This window comes from Gopherus evgoodei, unplaced genomic scaffold (genome assembly GCF_007399415.2).
Source record: "Gopherus evgoodei ecotype Sinaloan lineage unplaced genomic scaffold, rGopEvg1_v1.p scaffold_225_arrow_ctg1, whole genome shotgun sequence".
Classification (NCBI taxonomy): domain Eukaryota; kingdom Metazoa; phylum Chordata; order Testudines; family Testudinidae; genus Gopherus; species Gopherus evgoodei.
In genome coordinates this window covers 30812-46793 of record NW_022059888.1, presented here as the reverse complement: position 1 = coordinate 46793, position 15982 = coordinate 30812, and the positions used below count along the sequence as shown (strand labels likewise).

The following is a 15982-nucleotide window of genomic DNA, read 5'->3' as shown; positions in this document are numbered from 1 at the left end:
CGCACTATGACTGCTAGCCATCATCATCTCTTGGGTGCTTGGCAGAAGATGACATACTATGACTGCTAGCCATCATCATCTCTTAGGTACTTAGCAGAAGATAGGAATGACCTGGCTGAGTCACTCCCATGTTTGCCCAGGCACCTCTAACTGAGCTCACCGAGACTGACTAAAAGAGCACCTAAGAGTATGACAACGATAGTTATCCATCATAATGCACCTTCTGCTGCCAAAAGGCAATGAGTTACTGCTGTGTAGCAATGCAGTCCCACATCTGCCAGAACCCAGGATCCCAATGGGCAGCGGAGACTGCAGGAACTGGGGATAGCTATCCACAGCTACCCAAAGTGCAACACTCTGGAAGTTGACGCTCACCTCAGTACTGTGGAGGCAGTCCACCGACTTCATGCACTTAGAGCACTTTGTGTTGGGACACACACAATCGACTGCATAAAAACAATTTCTAAAAAACTGACCGATAAATTTTACCTAATTTCATAATATAGATATACCCCAAGACACTTGATCACAGCCTTGGATAGGCTAAGAGGCTACTTACACTTTGGCTTGGTATACACTGGAGGGGTGGCGTCAATGTAAGATACACAACTTCAGCTACAGGAATAGTGTGGCTGAAGTTGATATATCTTATTTTGACTTACCTCCTGTCCTCACAGCACAGGATTGACAGCTGTGGCTCCCCCATCCACTCCACTTCCACTTCTTACCCTGGTAAAGTTCCAGAGTGAACAGGAGCACATTTGGGGATTGATTTATTACATCCAGACAAGACACGATAAATCAAAGCCCAATAGATCAATTATTACCCACCAATCCCATGGGTAGTTTGAATATATCAGGGATCCATAACCTTTCAGAAGGCATGTACCAAATCTTCATTTATTCACTCTAATTTCAAGTTCCATGTGCAAATAATACATTTTAATGTTTTTAGAAGATCTCTTTCTATAAGTCTTTAATATATAGCTAAACTATTGTTGTATGTACAGTAAATAAGGCCCTTAAAATGTTCTAAGAAGCTTCATTTAAAAAAGAATTAAAATGCAAAGCCAGGACTAGAGCAGTGTAAGTGCTACTGAAAATCAGCTCTTACACTACCTACAGCACATATGCCATAGATTGCTTATTCCAGAAGCATACCCTTTGATCTAAACTCTAAAGAGCCAAGAAGCAATGCTGACACCCTGGGATTTAAAAATTTTATTAAAGTAAACACTTGAAATGAAATATACACAGTTTGAGAAAAAAAGTACTGTACATCTGGAGTCAAGCTTGGATTACAGGAGGTTAGAGATACTGTTTGCAAGATCAAAAAAATGCACACATATGGTATAACTGGCAAACCCAGATTAAGGTGCAAGGGTTTTTAAAGTGTTAGTGAATAAGTGAGCACAGATTCACCACCCATGGAATGAATAATAAATGCAAGTTAGTATCTGTTACACAGCCCCTCTGCCCCCACTGCTTTCTACCTCACCATGACGAGCTCCCAGACACGCACCAAACACCATTCACATGAATATGAGAACTAGGTAACTAAGTGAGGATCACTTCCCTGAAATGACTCCAAAAGAGGAATTCAAAGCAAGAACAGTTAACACAGAATTCTGTTCAAAGCCAGAGAAGTCTTTCAGCCTTCTTCCTCTCGCTGGTTCCTCTCCTTCATTCTGTTCAAAGACAGTTCCCTGTACACTCCTAGTTTGCACAAACCCACCCACTGACCTGTGACTAACAATCTCGCCCTGCTAGCTCTTCCAGCAAAACAGGCCAAAGAAAAGATATGCAAGTGCTGTACCGCAGCCCCAGTGCTCTTTTCGGCTCCTTCCCACAGAACTTTCACTGCATACCAGTCCAGTTCCTTGCTGTTGTTTGTCTAAGAGCTGCATGCATATGCTAGGGCGTACACTGAGCTGATTCCCCACTTTTGGGCTCCATACTGCCATGCCCATCCATGGCCAGGTCCACACTACAGCGTTAAATCGATTTAAACAGCGTTAAATCGATTTAACGCTGTACCGGTCCACACTACAAGGCACTTAAAATCGATTTTAAGGGGTCTTAAAATCGATTTCTGTACTCCAGCTAAACGAAAGGAGTAACCCTAAAATCGATATTACTAAACCGATTTAGGGTTAGTGTGGACGGAAATCGAAGTTATTGGTCCCATTCTTTTACTGAGCTACCCAGAGTGCACTGCTCCGGAAATCCATGGTAGCCTGGGACCATGGACGCACACCACCGAAGTAATGTGCCCTAGTGTGGACGTGTAAAATCGATTTTATAAAATCTGTTTTATAAAATAGATTTTATTAATTTCGATTTACTGTGTAGTGTGGATGTAGCCCATGTCTCTATGGCGCAATGGGTCAGTGTGTTCAGCTGTTAACCAAAAGAGTGGTGGTTCAAGCCCACCTGGGGATGGTGATAAGCCTGCGCCGCTTCCCTGAGGCCTGTGGGGTGCCTCAGAAGTCCCATTTTGCTACCTCTTGGCCTCAGTGCTTTCAGCTGGTGGCCCAAAGAGCGTGCTGGATGCCATTCAGAAACCCATCTCCCAGCAGCCGTGCCGGAGGCTCAGGCTTAATCCTCGAAGCTGAGCACAAAAACTTTCAGCCGGGAACATTTTGCTCCCTTCCCACCTCCGCCCAAGCAGCAAGGGAGAAGTGGACGAGACACGCCCGCTCAAAGACACCTCCCTCCCGCTTCCCCGTAGGCTGTGCAAAGCTCTTGGCCTGCCTCATGCCACGTCAGGAAAGAGCAGCCATGCTGCCCAAGCCTGAGTCACGTGCGCAGCCTGGCCCGCCCCGGCTGACGGCGCGCAGAGCCATGCGAGTCAATGGCAGGTCGAGTCGGGAGCCTCGGCTCTTTCCCCTGACAGCCACACAGCACTGCCTAGCGCCCCGAGAGCCTCCCTCGTGTTCTCCCGCAGCCCGCTGGGGTGGGTGGGAAAAGGGGACCAGGAAGCACTGCAGCCTCATTCTGGGACAGGAGGCCCTGGCCACACCCAGACATCCCTCTTGCCTTCAGCCCAGGCAGCCAGAGGTGCCAGGGACCTCTCTGGCAGGCTGCCGCCTCAGCCACCTCTTGCTGCTCTGCTGGTCACCGCCTCTCTGGAAGGCCCAGAGGGAAAAGAAACAAACGCACACGTAGCAGAGAATGGTTTCGATCCAGTGACCTCTGGGTTATGGGCCCAGCATGCTTCCGCTGCACCACTCTGCTGACTTTTCACAGCCCTGCCACCCAGCCGGCACTATCCGGATTAGTGCCTTACGCGCTCTCGCGCTGGCAGGCAGATGCGCAGGCTGCTAGGCAGCTGCCCTGGTCACAGGATTTTACAGCGTCTACAGGGTAAAAGGGATCTCTTTGGGGTTTGGACCCCACTGGGAGCTGGGTAGCTGAGTGCTGGAGACGGGAGCACTTCTTCAACTGTTTTCAGTTCAGCCTTCAGCTGGTGGGGGATGAGGTTCAGCCTTGGATCCGTGTCTGCAGCAGGCAAGCGCCTCTGGCTCAATCGGCCCCCCTAGCTTTCTTAGCAGACTAAAACCCGGAGCAAACGCACACGCCTTGCAAAGGAAGAGGAGTCGGGATCTCGAACAAATGTCAACATTTTATTAAGATGACGTTCAAAGAAAAAAAAGGCTACGGTACAGCGTTTAGGCGCAGAAGTTTCTGGTGATCAGGGAACAACGTACAGATTACCCAGGGGGTGTGAAGTTCGGTTTAAGATCGGGTGGCATAAGGAATACATAATCTGCAATAGCCCCGACTGGGGGTAAAAGGTTAACGTACAGACACTGAGTTAGGAGGGTATGTTGTCCATGTGAGGGCTACGTTCAGGTGTGGAGTATAACGAGCGGATACGACGATGAGGATGGATTGACCCGTATTTGGTGAGTTTGAACGTTCAGTGTTTTTTAATCTTTTCCACAATCTAGTTTAAGCAGGGTCGCTATGAACTCTACCCTGCCATCTGTTGGTGATCTGTTGTAAAGGTCTTTTGAGACTGCTTTCATTTGCATGGTTCCACGCACCCCGGATTGCATGATGGGAGTGCTTGTCCAAACGGTCATTTTAGCTGCTGTGGGATCCCCAGTCTCTTTGTTATTGGGGCAGGAGTAATGCAGTGTATTTCGCTGTTCGTTTTGGATCAAGGAGAGAGTAACTGTACCTGGCATTTGAGGCCTGAGAGCTTCACCTTCGCCTGAAAAGAACTCATCATTAAGGGGTCTGGGTTCCCAATGCCCAAGGCTTGTGGGAGATTGGAATGGATGTTTGTTTGGCTCTTGGTGGTCCGTGCTTGTGCTTTGGTTTCTGCTCTCCTTGGTGTGTAAAGACAGAGACATTTTTGAATCTTTTTGAGTTGTTATTAGTGGTGCTTATGCTATTCAATGTTTTTCAGGGTACGTTTTGGTTCTGAGAGGTAAAAGGCTGCTCTGTGTGTGGTGCTAGGGAGTGAGGTAGCAAAGGTTGATTGCAGAGATGATGCATGTGCCACAAAAGTTGTGGGGGCCTGCCCCCACCCCCACCATCTCAGCTCTGGTCCCAGAGGCCAGAATTTGCATACACCCACCTGCTGACCTGTGACTAAGAATTTTGCCCTGCTAACTCTTCCAGCAAAACAAGCCAAAGAAAGTATGTGCAAGCGCTGTACCACAGCCCCAGTGCTCTTTTCGGTTCCTTCCCACAGAACTTTCACTGCATGCCAGTCCAGTTCCTTGCTGTTGCTTGTCTAAGAGCTGCATGCATATGCTAGAGCGTACCCTGAGGCCTGGTCCACACTACACAGTTAAATCGATTTAAACAGCGTTAAATCGATTTTAACTCTGTACCCGTCCACACTACAAGGCACTTTAAATGGATTTTAAGGGCTCTTAAAATCGATTTCTGTACTCCTCCCCAACGAGAGGAGTAACCCTAAAATCGATATTACTATATCGATTTAGGTTTAGTGTGGACGGAAATCGAAGTTATTGGTCTCATTCCTTTAATGTAGCTACCCAGAATGCACCGCTCCGGAAATCGATGGTAGACTACGACCATGGACGCACACCACTGAATTAATGTGCCCTAGTGTGGACGCATAAAATCGATTTTATAATATCGGTTTTATAAAACCGGTTTTAGTAATTTCGATTTTATGCTGTGGTGTAGCCGTAGCCTGAGCTGATTCCTGACTTTTGTACTCCATACAGCCTTGCCCGTCCATATCTCTGTGGTGCAATGGGTCAGCGTGTTTGGCTGTTAACCGAAAGGATGGTGGTTCGAGCCCACCCAGGGACAGCGATGACCCACCCGCTGACCTGTGACTAAGAATCTGGTTTTAGAGTGTGTCCCAGAATCCAGTCTGCAAAATATTCTTGTTGTCTGAGTGTGAGGGGGTAGTCTTTTCCCCACCTATGGAGTTGTTTTCAACTTTCAGTGCAGAGAAAAGATTACAGCCCAGCAGCTTAGGAACATCTAAAAACTGCATTTAGTTATTAACCCCTGTTTATCTATTCATAGATCTAAACATGGATTAGAAGTATAAAAACCTCTATTTTTAAATTGGAAAGACACAAAAAACATAAAACATGCATTTAAAGATTTCACAAGAAATCCACAGCACTAAGTGCAAAAATCCCTTTACAACCTTTCTTATTTCACCATATTTTGGAACCCATGTCCCTTGGCTAACGAGATTTATGTAGGTTCGGGTGAGTCCCAAAATCATGAACCGCTAAGTTCCGTTCTACTGTCCTTGATTCATGTCACCGGAATAACTGCACTTTATTACCCCTGCCCTAATAAGATAGAGACTGAGGATCCCACAGCAGCCGAAATGATCCTTTGGACAAGCACCCCAATCATGCAATCCGGGGTGGGTGGAACCATGCAAATGACAGCAGCCTCAAAAGGCCTTTGCAACAGATCACCAACAGATGGCAAGGTAGAGTTCATTCTCACCCTGCTTATATCCTCCCCCAAGCCAAGAATTGGTGGTCCTGAGAAATCACATTCTCTATTATACCAACTCATTGGTATTGAATGTGAAGTTATGGCTAGCAAAAGTTGCCACCCATCTCTGCCTTGTAGCATCCAGCTTAGCCCTTGTTAACACATAAGTCAGTGGATTGTTCTCTGTCCACACCTGAAACTGAGCACCACACAAGTAGTCTCGAAATTTCTCAGTGATGGCCCATTTCAAGACCAAGAACTGCTGCTGGTAGAGGGGATAGCCAGTTTCGCTATCAGACAGTCCTCAGCTGGCAAAGCCTACAGATTTACATTTCCTTCTACTTCCTGGTACGGGACTGCTCCCAGACCTTCTAAACTGGCATCAGCATGCAGGATAAATGGTTTGTTTGGGTTAACAAGGACTAGGACTTGCACATGAACCAAGCAAATAATGATTTCCCGTAAAGCCCTGTCACTTCTCTCATCCCGCCATGTCCCAAATGGAGAAGAGAGGAGCCCCTCCCGTGTCCCAGGCCAGGAACACCAGAGGGGTTAGGGGGATGAGATGTTCCTGACTCAGTCCAGGTTTGCTAATGCTGCAGAGAAGAAGAGTTCCTTTCTCAGTCTAGATCAACTGGAATTGTTATTGCTGTGGGGGAAAAATGTCTCTCATCTGGTTCTTAGATGCTTTGGTAAGAGGGGACAGGCAGAGGTTTTTTTCTTCTCTCTGGAGCTCAAATTGCACACTTCTTCTCTGCTTTTTGCTCCAGCTTCATTTCTCTCTTGCATCTCAATTTTCTCTTTCCTGGTCTCATTCCAGAGCATTCACAGCCCAATTCTCTATCCTAACTCTGAGTCCTCTAGTGCACCCTTAATGTCTCATTCTAACCCCACCCCAGAGTCTGCACCCCCAGAGCCAGGGCCTTCATCCCTCTGCACTCCAACTCTCTGTCCCATGTAGCCTGATTTAGGGTACACTAATGATATTAGTTTGGATAATTTGATGAAAATTTAATTTATTAGCTTACATTTAATTTAATTTAATTGAGTTACAAAGTTACAGTTGCATTACTGCTATTCAGAAGATACATATGGCATTATATGCAACAAAGTTTTGGTTAATATACTCACAGCCTTCCTTGATAACCTGGTGGTAAGAGACACAGGACCAGCCTTGCAGTTCAGATTTCTCAATTCTTAATTGAAAGATGCAGTGCTTAGAAAAAGCTGGTGTTACTTAGGGTTTACTAGAATATGTTAAACTTTAGAATCAAAACCTAATAAACAAAGAATAACAACTTAGGGAAACCGAACTTAGCCTAGTTCCCTTGAAACTTAAAGTTTAAGAACAAGTACAGCCTGCTGATAGTACATAGAGAGAGAGTGGAGGAAGTAAGTCACAATGATAGAGCAAAGTGCTCTAGCGAGGTGGGTTACCTCTTTTATAGGGCACAAGGGCTGGAAATCCTTCCTCCTATGCCCAAATTTCATTCCTCACCCACAAAACATTAGGGTAAGTTTACTTTATAGGCTAGTATGTTTGTGCTTGTTGATGACATGTACATATGCCCATAAGTTACCTTGTGGTGTACCTGTTAAATCTGTGGGTATAACACTGAAAAAACTCCTATGCCATTTTCCATTGTCGATTGGTCTAGGTAAAGGTCTTAGACAGGCATGGTTACTCATCTATTTAAGTAACATGATAAAGATCGATTTTCCTCTCTGAGTAAAAGGTCACAATATAGATATGCTAACTTTGCCTTAGCTTAACATACAGGATAGGTCCTTATAAGTGATGTGTCTCAGTCCCCTAATCATTTTTATTGCCCTCTGCTGGACTCTTTCCAGTTTGTCCACATCCCTTCTCATGTGGGTCCCAACCCCAAAAGTACTCACATTTCACCCCATTGGCCCCAAAATGCCAGCTTTTAGTATGTAAATAGGGTGCTGCCATGGTCAAGTCACTCCCGAGCTCTTCAGTTGAGCCTGCTGGCAGAGAACAAGGTGAAAATTAGCCAGGATGTCACTGAGGGCTGGTCTACACTATGGGGGAAAATCGATCTTAGATACGCAACTTCAGCTACGTGAATAACGTAGCTGAAGTCGAAGTATCTAAGATCAAATTATTCATCCTCCTCACGGCTCGAGATCGATGTCCGCGGCTCCTCCTATCGATTCCACAACTCCGTTCGGCTTGGTGGAGTTACGGAATTGATATAAGCGCGTTCGGGGATCGATATATCGCGTCTAGATGAGATGCGATATATCGATCCCCGAGCAATCGATTGCTTCCCGCCGATACGGCGGGTAGTGAAGACGTACCCTCAGTCAAATCCCTGTGCTCCCCGCAGGTGGTATCGGAAAGCTCCAAGATGGCTCACTTCCCTTTCTCTCATCAGCTTCAGGCACAAACCAGCTGGGATTCTCCCCTGGCCTCAGGGTGTGGGGCTGCTCTGAGGGGATATTAGTGCAAAGATACAATTTCAATTTCTCTTAGAGAAATTGGAGGGCAATTTATATTTGGTAAAAATCTTATTTAGTGAAAGGAAAACTGCAGTGACAGCCTGGTTACTGAGGTGCAAAACACCTTCCTCCTGGGAGAAACAAGAAGTTAGAATTAGAAATTTACATCGTTTGTTCCTGTGTTGGTATAGTTTAATTTTGCTTCTGTGTAGGTTTGTTTCAGGCTGTGACCATTTTGGTTTATGGGGTTGTTTTGGTTTTTTTAGGTGGAATGGAGCTTTTAATTGACATTTGCTGGATTTGAATGGCTGACCTGCAAAACCAGTTTTGACATAGTTCTGCATATTTTATACAGATTTGACCAGTATTCAAGGATTCAATTCCTTTATAGGAGGTTTTAATGGTCATGCTTATTTATTTGATGTTATTTTATCATTCTGCTGTAGCACACTTTTTTGATAAAATGTTGAAATTATTAATTTACAGCATTTGTTTTTATTTTTACAAACAAAGTTTTTCTTAATGTTTGGGTTTTAAATTAAGCCTTGTTTTTGGTTTCAATTTTTCATTTAGGTTTTGGTTACTGATGGGATCTTTAAGAGAACTTTGGATTCAGTACTAAAATTTGGACAGATTTAGAATATTTAAAGTAAACCCTGTTTACTATTTTATTTTAATAAAGTTTGTATTGCTGTAAACCCTAGCCCGGGGGAGAGGAGATGAGCCTGGCCTTTAACTGAGAAGGAGCAGAGTCATGGCCCCCATGAAGGGTGGGGCCAGGTGATGGGGGGCACAGCCCCCCAATATTTTTGTCTAGCCCATCTCAGTCCCCCACTAAAGGAGAAGAGTCTGATGCCACCCCTGCTGGTCACTGGGTGTCACTGCTGCTTCATGGGAAACATGCTCTGTGCCTTACCCAGATTGATGGGAAACACACTCTGTGCCTTACCGTGACTGGTCCGTGGGTGTCACTGCTCGTAGAGGGCAGACACATGCTGTGCATTACGCCACCTGACCAGTGGGTGTCACTGCTGTATCAAGGGAAACACCTTCTGTGCATTACCTTGAATGACCACGAGGTGTCACTGCTGCTCCAAGGGAGACAGAAGAGCGGCCAGACTGGTTCAGACGCAAAGTCCATCTAGCCCAGTATCCTCCTGTCTTCTGACAGTGGCCAGTGCCAGGTGCCCCAGAGGGAATGAACAGAGCTGGGAATCATCAAGTGATCCATCCCCTATTGCTCATTCCCAGCTTCTGGCAAACAGAGGCTACAGGCATCATCCCTGCCCACCCTGGCTAATAGCCCTTGATGGAACTATCCACCATAAACGTATTTAATTCTTTTTTGAACCCTGTTATGGTCTTGGCCTTCACAATATCCTCTTGCAAGGAGTTCCACAGGTTAACTATGCAAACTGCCCTGAGTTTACCCCCCCTCCCGTCCCCAGGTTGTATATGGAAAAGAGGATGAGGATGAGGAGAGCCATGATGTGTCTGTCAGTGGCTGGTGCCTCAGTTTCCTCTAGGCAGCAGTGCTGCAGGCTCTTTTGGTCTGTCCCCATGCAACTGTGTCTGGGGAAGGGGAAGTAGAGGCTCAGGCTTCCCAGCCCCATGCCCCACCCCCAGCAGCTGGGGAATCCAGGCCAAATTTAACCCTGGTAGCTGGGCTGGGATTAGCCTGGACTGGGGTAGGGCTGGGGAGGAATTGGGAGGGAGACAGACGCACCTGCTGTGAGGGAAGATCCTCCCATTCCCTGCCAACCCCATTCACTCCTTGCAGCATAGCACCCCCTAGCGTTTCTTTCTCTGTCATGGGAGCTGTCTGCTGCCTGCTTCTCCCTTAGCATGGTCTCTCCCCATCCTGGGGCACTGGCATTGCCCATCCTGTGCAAACAGGCAGGCCCCGGTGTGCCCCATGGCACTGCTCTGCAATTGTGGGGGCAGCTGTTGGATGGAGCCATATCAAAATATGGGAGTGGGCAAGGCTGGGGACCAGGACTCCTGGGTTCTCCCCTCACATGTGGGAGGGGAGTGGAGGTTAGGGGGTAGATTAGGGGAGGGGCAGGGCTGGGATCCAGGGATACTGCTTTTTCTGGTTTTCTCCACCTCCTGCAGCTGCCTTGGTCCTTTCAGTGCATTTCTTGTTCCAAATTCATTTGCTGACTTGTGTAACTCACCCCAGAGGTGGCTGCATCTCAATGTTGGGTGAGGCACCCTTGGCTGCATCACCTCCTAACCACATCTCTCTCCCCCTTCGGGTGACCCTGCAGCACTCAGCAAACATCCACAAGATCATGGGGCACTTTGAGCACTGGGCAGGCAGGGGCCAGGCGCCCAGCCCTCCCTCCATAGAATGGGACCCAGCACCCCCTACTTTTTACAGGGATTAAAAAGGGGCAAAGGGGGGCAATCAGAGGAGGGGGTGGCCAGGTTCTGAGCAGGAGGTGGAAATTGACTGGTCGGGGGGTCAAGCAGCTGGAGGCAGAGTTAGGAGAGGGACTGAAGGGTAAAGTCAGGGAGGGGGGGAGGAGCCGGAGTTACACCCAGAGGGAGGTGCTGCCAGAGGGTTAAACCCTGGCACAGGCAGGGGCTGAGGGGTAACAGTTATCCCAGTGGGCTCAGACTCCAGTGTTTGCAAACATGGGGGTGGGAGCAGAGGGCTTTTTTATTTCCCCTCCCACAGGCAGCACCTCTCAGCATGGGCTTCCCAGGGCTGGGCTCTTAAAGGCACAGGCATCCCACTGCCTAGACACTGCAGCTCCTCTCTGATGTAACCTACTGAGGTGCTGCAGTAGGAGACTCAATTCAGTGAAACTGGCCATTCCCTATACGCCCCCCAGTCAGGGGGCTGTGCACCCCTTTCCCCAAATTTCCCCAACACCCCCTCCCTCAGTGGTCAGGTAGTTACATGCAGCGCTGCCAATGTTGTCATTGGTTGCAAATTTGAATGGAAATTGAAACGTTAACACACACTTTAAAAGCAGATACAACGTATGAAAACTACTTGTACCTGAGAAAGTAAAATAGGTTTGGAAAGTCTGGACAAAGCCGGGTTTCCTCACCCAGCTGTTGTGTTTGCTGACAATGTGGGTCCATTGGCTTCGGCAGTGTTGGCCAACCTTAGAATTTCAAATGATGATTTGTAAGCGAGGTGTGAATGAGCTCTCCCCTGACAGCTACTGATGACCAGGGTTGGGAGGAGGCTTTGGGACCAGACTGTATTTACATGAACTCACCTACTCTGCTGAGGTATCCAGCGGACAGAGCTGGGCTGCCTCTGCTCTAGGTGCCCGGAGGAGGGAAGGTGTGTGGGGCTCCAGCCTGGGACTCTTCCTCCCTCCTGCCAAGGCCTGACTATTAATCCCAGCCCTGTCACTCCTTTCTTCAAGCGCCATGTGGGCCAGAGGAAAAGTGTGGTAGGAAGCACAAGGGCCAAGCTTGTGAACATCAGGTGCAGCAGCAAGAATCCTAACTATCAGGGTAGCAAGTTCTAGAGCCCTAACCCATTGTAGCCATCTCAGCCAAAGACCTGCCTCTAGGAGGTGTGAGTCACCCAGCAGGAGGGGAAAGATTCACTCTTACACAGCTGGAGACAGGGAAGTTGAGCTCTGGGACGTTCCCATAAGCATCAGTAGCAAGTTTGTAGAAATTTTGGTGGTGCCTAGAACCCGCCCCCCAAATCCACCCCCACCTGCCTAAGACTCTGGGGGGGGATTTAGGGGGAAGATCTGGGCTTCAGATCCTGGGCTGGGGATTAGGGTACAGGAGGGGTGCAAGGTTCAGGATGGAGTTTGGGTGCTAGGTGCAGGCTCTGGCAGGGGTGAGAGGTGCAGGCTCTAGGGCTTGGAAGGAGTGCACCCTCTGGGAGGGAGCATAGGGCTGAGGATGAGGGATTCATGATGCAGGAGGGGCTCAGGACTGGGGCAGAGTATCAGGGTTCAGAGGGAGCTCAGGGTTGGGGGTGTTGGAGAGGCTCAGGGCAGCCTGCAGTAGGACTCTGGGGCAGCAGTTCTGCCCAGAATCTCTCTGCTCTAGCAGCAGGAGCAGGCAGGCCCATGCTGCTTTTTGTCAGGCAGGGGCCAGGGGAAGAGACCCAACTCCAAATATTGCTGGAGCAGGGCCCCCAGCCGTGAATATTCCTGGAGCCCGAGCACCACACATGTATATAACCTGCTGCCTATGACCACAAGCCAACACAAGATCCCACTGAGATTTGAACTCAGATTACAGGATTCAGAGTCCTGAGTGCTGCCCATTACACCATGGGACCAGCTTGTGCTGCCTTCTCTGCACATCGGTGACCCTCATGGGGCTGGCTTGTGTAAGGGGGCTCTTGGCCCTTTACTAAAACTTAGTGTGTGTGTGGGGGGGGGTTGGTTGGCTAGTTCCCAGCACCAATAGAAGGGGGAAGGATCAATGGGAAATCAGAACCCTGAGACTGAGGGTATGTCTACATCTACAATTTTGCAGCGCTGGTTGTTACAGCTGTATTAGTACAGCTGTATAGGGCCAGCGCTGCAGAGTGGCCACACTTACAGCAACCAGCTATGCAAGTGGTGTTAGATGTGGCCACACTGCAGCGCTGTTGGGCGGCTTCAAGTGGGGTTCGGGGAACGCGAGAGCAAACCGCCTGGGAAGCAGGTCTCCTTCCCCGGTTTGCTCCAGTGTTCCCCGAACCCCCGTGCAAGCAGGTCTTCCCCGCGCTTTGCTCTCGTGTTCCCCAAACCCCCGAGCAAGCAGGTCTCCTTCCCTGCGCTTTGCTCTCACGTTCCCCGAACCCCCGAGCAAGCAGGTCTCCTTCCCCGCGGTTTGCTCTCGCATTCCCCGAACCCCCGTGCAAGCAGGTCTCCTTCCCTGCGGTTTGCTCTCGTGTTCCCCGAACCCCCCTGCAAACCGCGGGGAAGGAGACCTGCTTGCTCGGGGGGTTCGGGGAACGCGAGAGCACACCGCGGGGAAGGAGACCTGCTTGCACGGAGGCGGTTTGGGGAACGCGAGAGCACACCGCGGAGAAGGAGACCTGCTTGCACGGGGGTTCGGGGAACACTGGTGTCATAAACAGATAGCTAAAGGTTAATGTCTATTTCACCTGAAGCACCTGACCAGAGGACCAATCAGGAAACTGGATTTTTTCAACTTTGGGTGGAGGGAATTTTGTGTCTGAGGTCTTTGTCTGTCTGCCTGCTTTCTCTGAGCTTTGGAGAAGTAGTTTCTGCTTTCTAATCTTCTGTTTCTAAGTGTAAGGACAAAGAGATCAGATAGTAAGTTATATGGTTTCTTTTCTTTGGTATTTGCATGAATATAAGTGCTGGAGTGCTTTGATTTGTATTCTTTTTGAATAAGGCTGTTTATTCAATATTCTTTTAAGCAATTAACCCTGTATGTGTCACCTTAATACAGAGAGACCATTTGTATGTATTTTTTCTTCCTTTTTCATATAAAGCTTTCTTTTTGAGACCTGTTGGAGTTTTCTTTTCTGGGAAATTTCAGGGAAATTGAGTCTGTACTCACCAGGGAATTGGTGGGAGGAAGAAATCAGGGGGAGATCTGTGTGTGTTGGATTTGCTAGCCTGATTTTGCATTCCCTCTTGGTGAAGAGGAAAGTGCTTTTGTTTCCAGGACTGGGAACGGAGAGGGGGAGTCACTCTGTTTGGATTCACAGAGCTTGTGTCTGTGTATCTCTCCAGGAGCACCTGGAGGGGGGAAGGAAAAAAGGATTATTTCCCTTTGTTGTGAGACTCAAGGGATTTGGGTCTTGGGGTCCCCAGGGAAGGTTTTTCAGGGGGACCAGAGTGCCCCAAAACACTCTAATTTTTTGGGTGGTGGCAGCAAGTACCAGGTCCAAGCTGGTAACTAAACTTGGAGGTTTTCATGCTAACCCCCATATTTTGAACGCTAAGGTCCAAATCTGGGTCTAGAGTTATGACATGGTGTGCAGTGGTGAGATAGAATCCAGAAGCCAGTAGGAATATTATATTTTTCTTTTCTCTGCTAAGGACTTTTTAGCAGAGGGGGTTTGGTTTTCAAAGAAACCAGAGAGAATTTTTTTTTCTGCTCTCTCTGGCAGTTTGTGGCTTGCATATTAAGCAAGAAGCCATTAAGGAGCTGTTACAGGTCTTTTGTCATGCAATAGCACTCCCATTAGGAGTCACATACCAGCACTATATACATGCAAATAAAGTGATTTTTCTAGTTTACGCTAGAGGAAGAAAAGGAAATAAGCACTGTTGCTAGGCAGACTTCAGGAGACAACAGAGAACCTGCAGTTCTGAAGATAAACACCGGAGGGCACCCCAACACAAGAAAACAGAAACCATGTCTACCAAGACAAAAATGGAGGCTGAAGTACAATTCAAAGAACCTGAACACAGGCTAGAGATGGAAAAACACAAACAGGAGCTAGAAATAAAACAAAAAGAGATGGAGATGAAAGAAAGAGAAGAACAGATCAAACAGGCAGCCCATAAAAGAGAACAAGAAGCCAAAAATGCCGCCCACCACAGAAACCTAGAAGAAGAAGAGGTGGCCCGTCGCCGAGACATGGAAAAACAACAAAAAGAGATGGAACTCCAGAGGGAAGCCCACCGACAGGCCATGGAATTAGAAAAGGCTAAGCAAAACACAGCCAACCCTAACAACCCTGCGCCAATTATCGTTCCACAGCACAGGAAATTTCCCACCTACAAGGCAGGTGATGACACCGAGGTCTTCTTGGAAAATTTTGAAAGAGCCTGTCTTGGGTACAGCATCCCTGAAGACCAGTACATGGTAGAATTGAGGCCACAGCTCAGTGGACCTTTAGCAGAGGTGGCAGCTGAAATGCCTAAAGAGAACATGAACGACTATAAACTTTTTCAAACCAAGGCCAGATACAGAATGGGGATAACCCCGGATCATGCCCGTCGGCGTTTCAGAACCCAAAAGTGGACACCAGATGTGTCATTTCCCAAACACGCCTACTACGTTGGGAAAAATTATGAGGCCTGGATATCAGGACACAATGTTAAAACCTTGGAAGAACTGCACCTCCTCATACAAATGGAGCAGTTCTTGGATGGTGTTCCTGAGGACATAACACAGTACATACAAGATGGAAAACCCAAAGATCTCGCTGAGGTGGGGGAGATTGGAGCCAGATGGATGGAAGTGGCAGAAAGCAAGAAAGCTACGGTCAAGGGGAACGAATACCCCAGGGGGCACACCGACCATAAACCCTACAACCAAGGACAGCCAAAGACCCCACATACAACCCAAGTAAAGCCACAGACGCCCTATTCTTCCACCTCACCAGTCTCCAGTAACTCACCTCGGCCCACTGACCCATCAGATGGAAGATGCTTTAAGTGTAATGAACTGGGACATATCAAGGCCAACTGTCCAAAGAACACCATGCGAGTGCAATTCATTACACCACCATCACACCAAAGATCCCCAGGCCCAGATGCCTCTCAAATACCCTTGGAGCGAAGGGAAAATTTGAGAGTGGGCGGAAAGAAGGTTACTGCGTGGAGAGACACGGGGGCACAAGTGTCAGCTATCCACCAATCCTTCGTTGACCCCAAATTCA

The 15982-nt window shown here is 48.1% G+C and overlaps 2 non-coding genes across 2 annotated transcripts; both read right to left on the bottom strand.

Annotated features, from left to right (window-relative positions):
* Positions 1-3165: 3165 nt before the first annotated feature.
* On the bottom strand, positions 3166-3237 carry TRNAM-CAU. Its single transcript has one exon. It is a non-coding gene; the product is annotated as a tRNA-Met (tRNA).
* A 9379-nt stretch (positions 3238-12616) lies between these two features.
* On the bottom strand, positions 12617-12688 carry TRNAQ-CUG. Its single transcript has one exon. It is a non-coding gene; the product is annotated as a tRNA-Gln (tRNA).
* Between the last annotated feature and the right edge of the window lie 3294 nt (positions 12689-15982).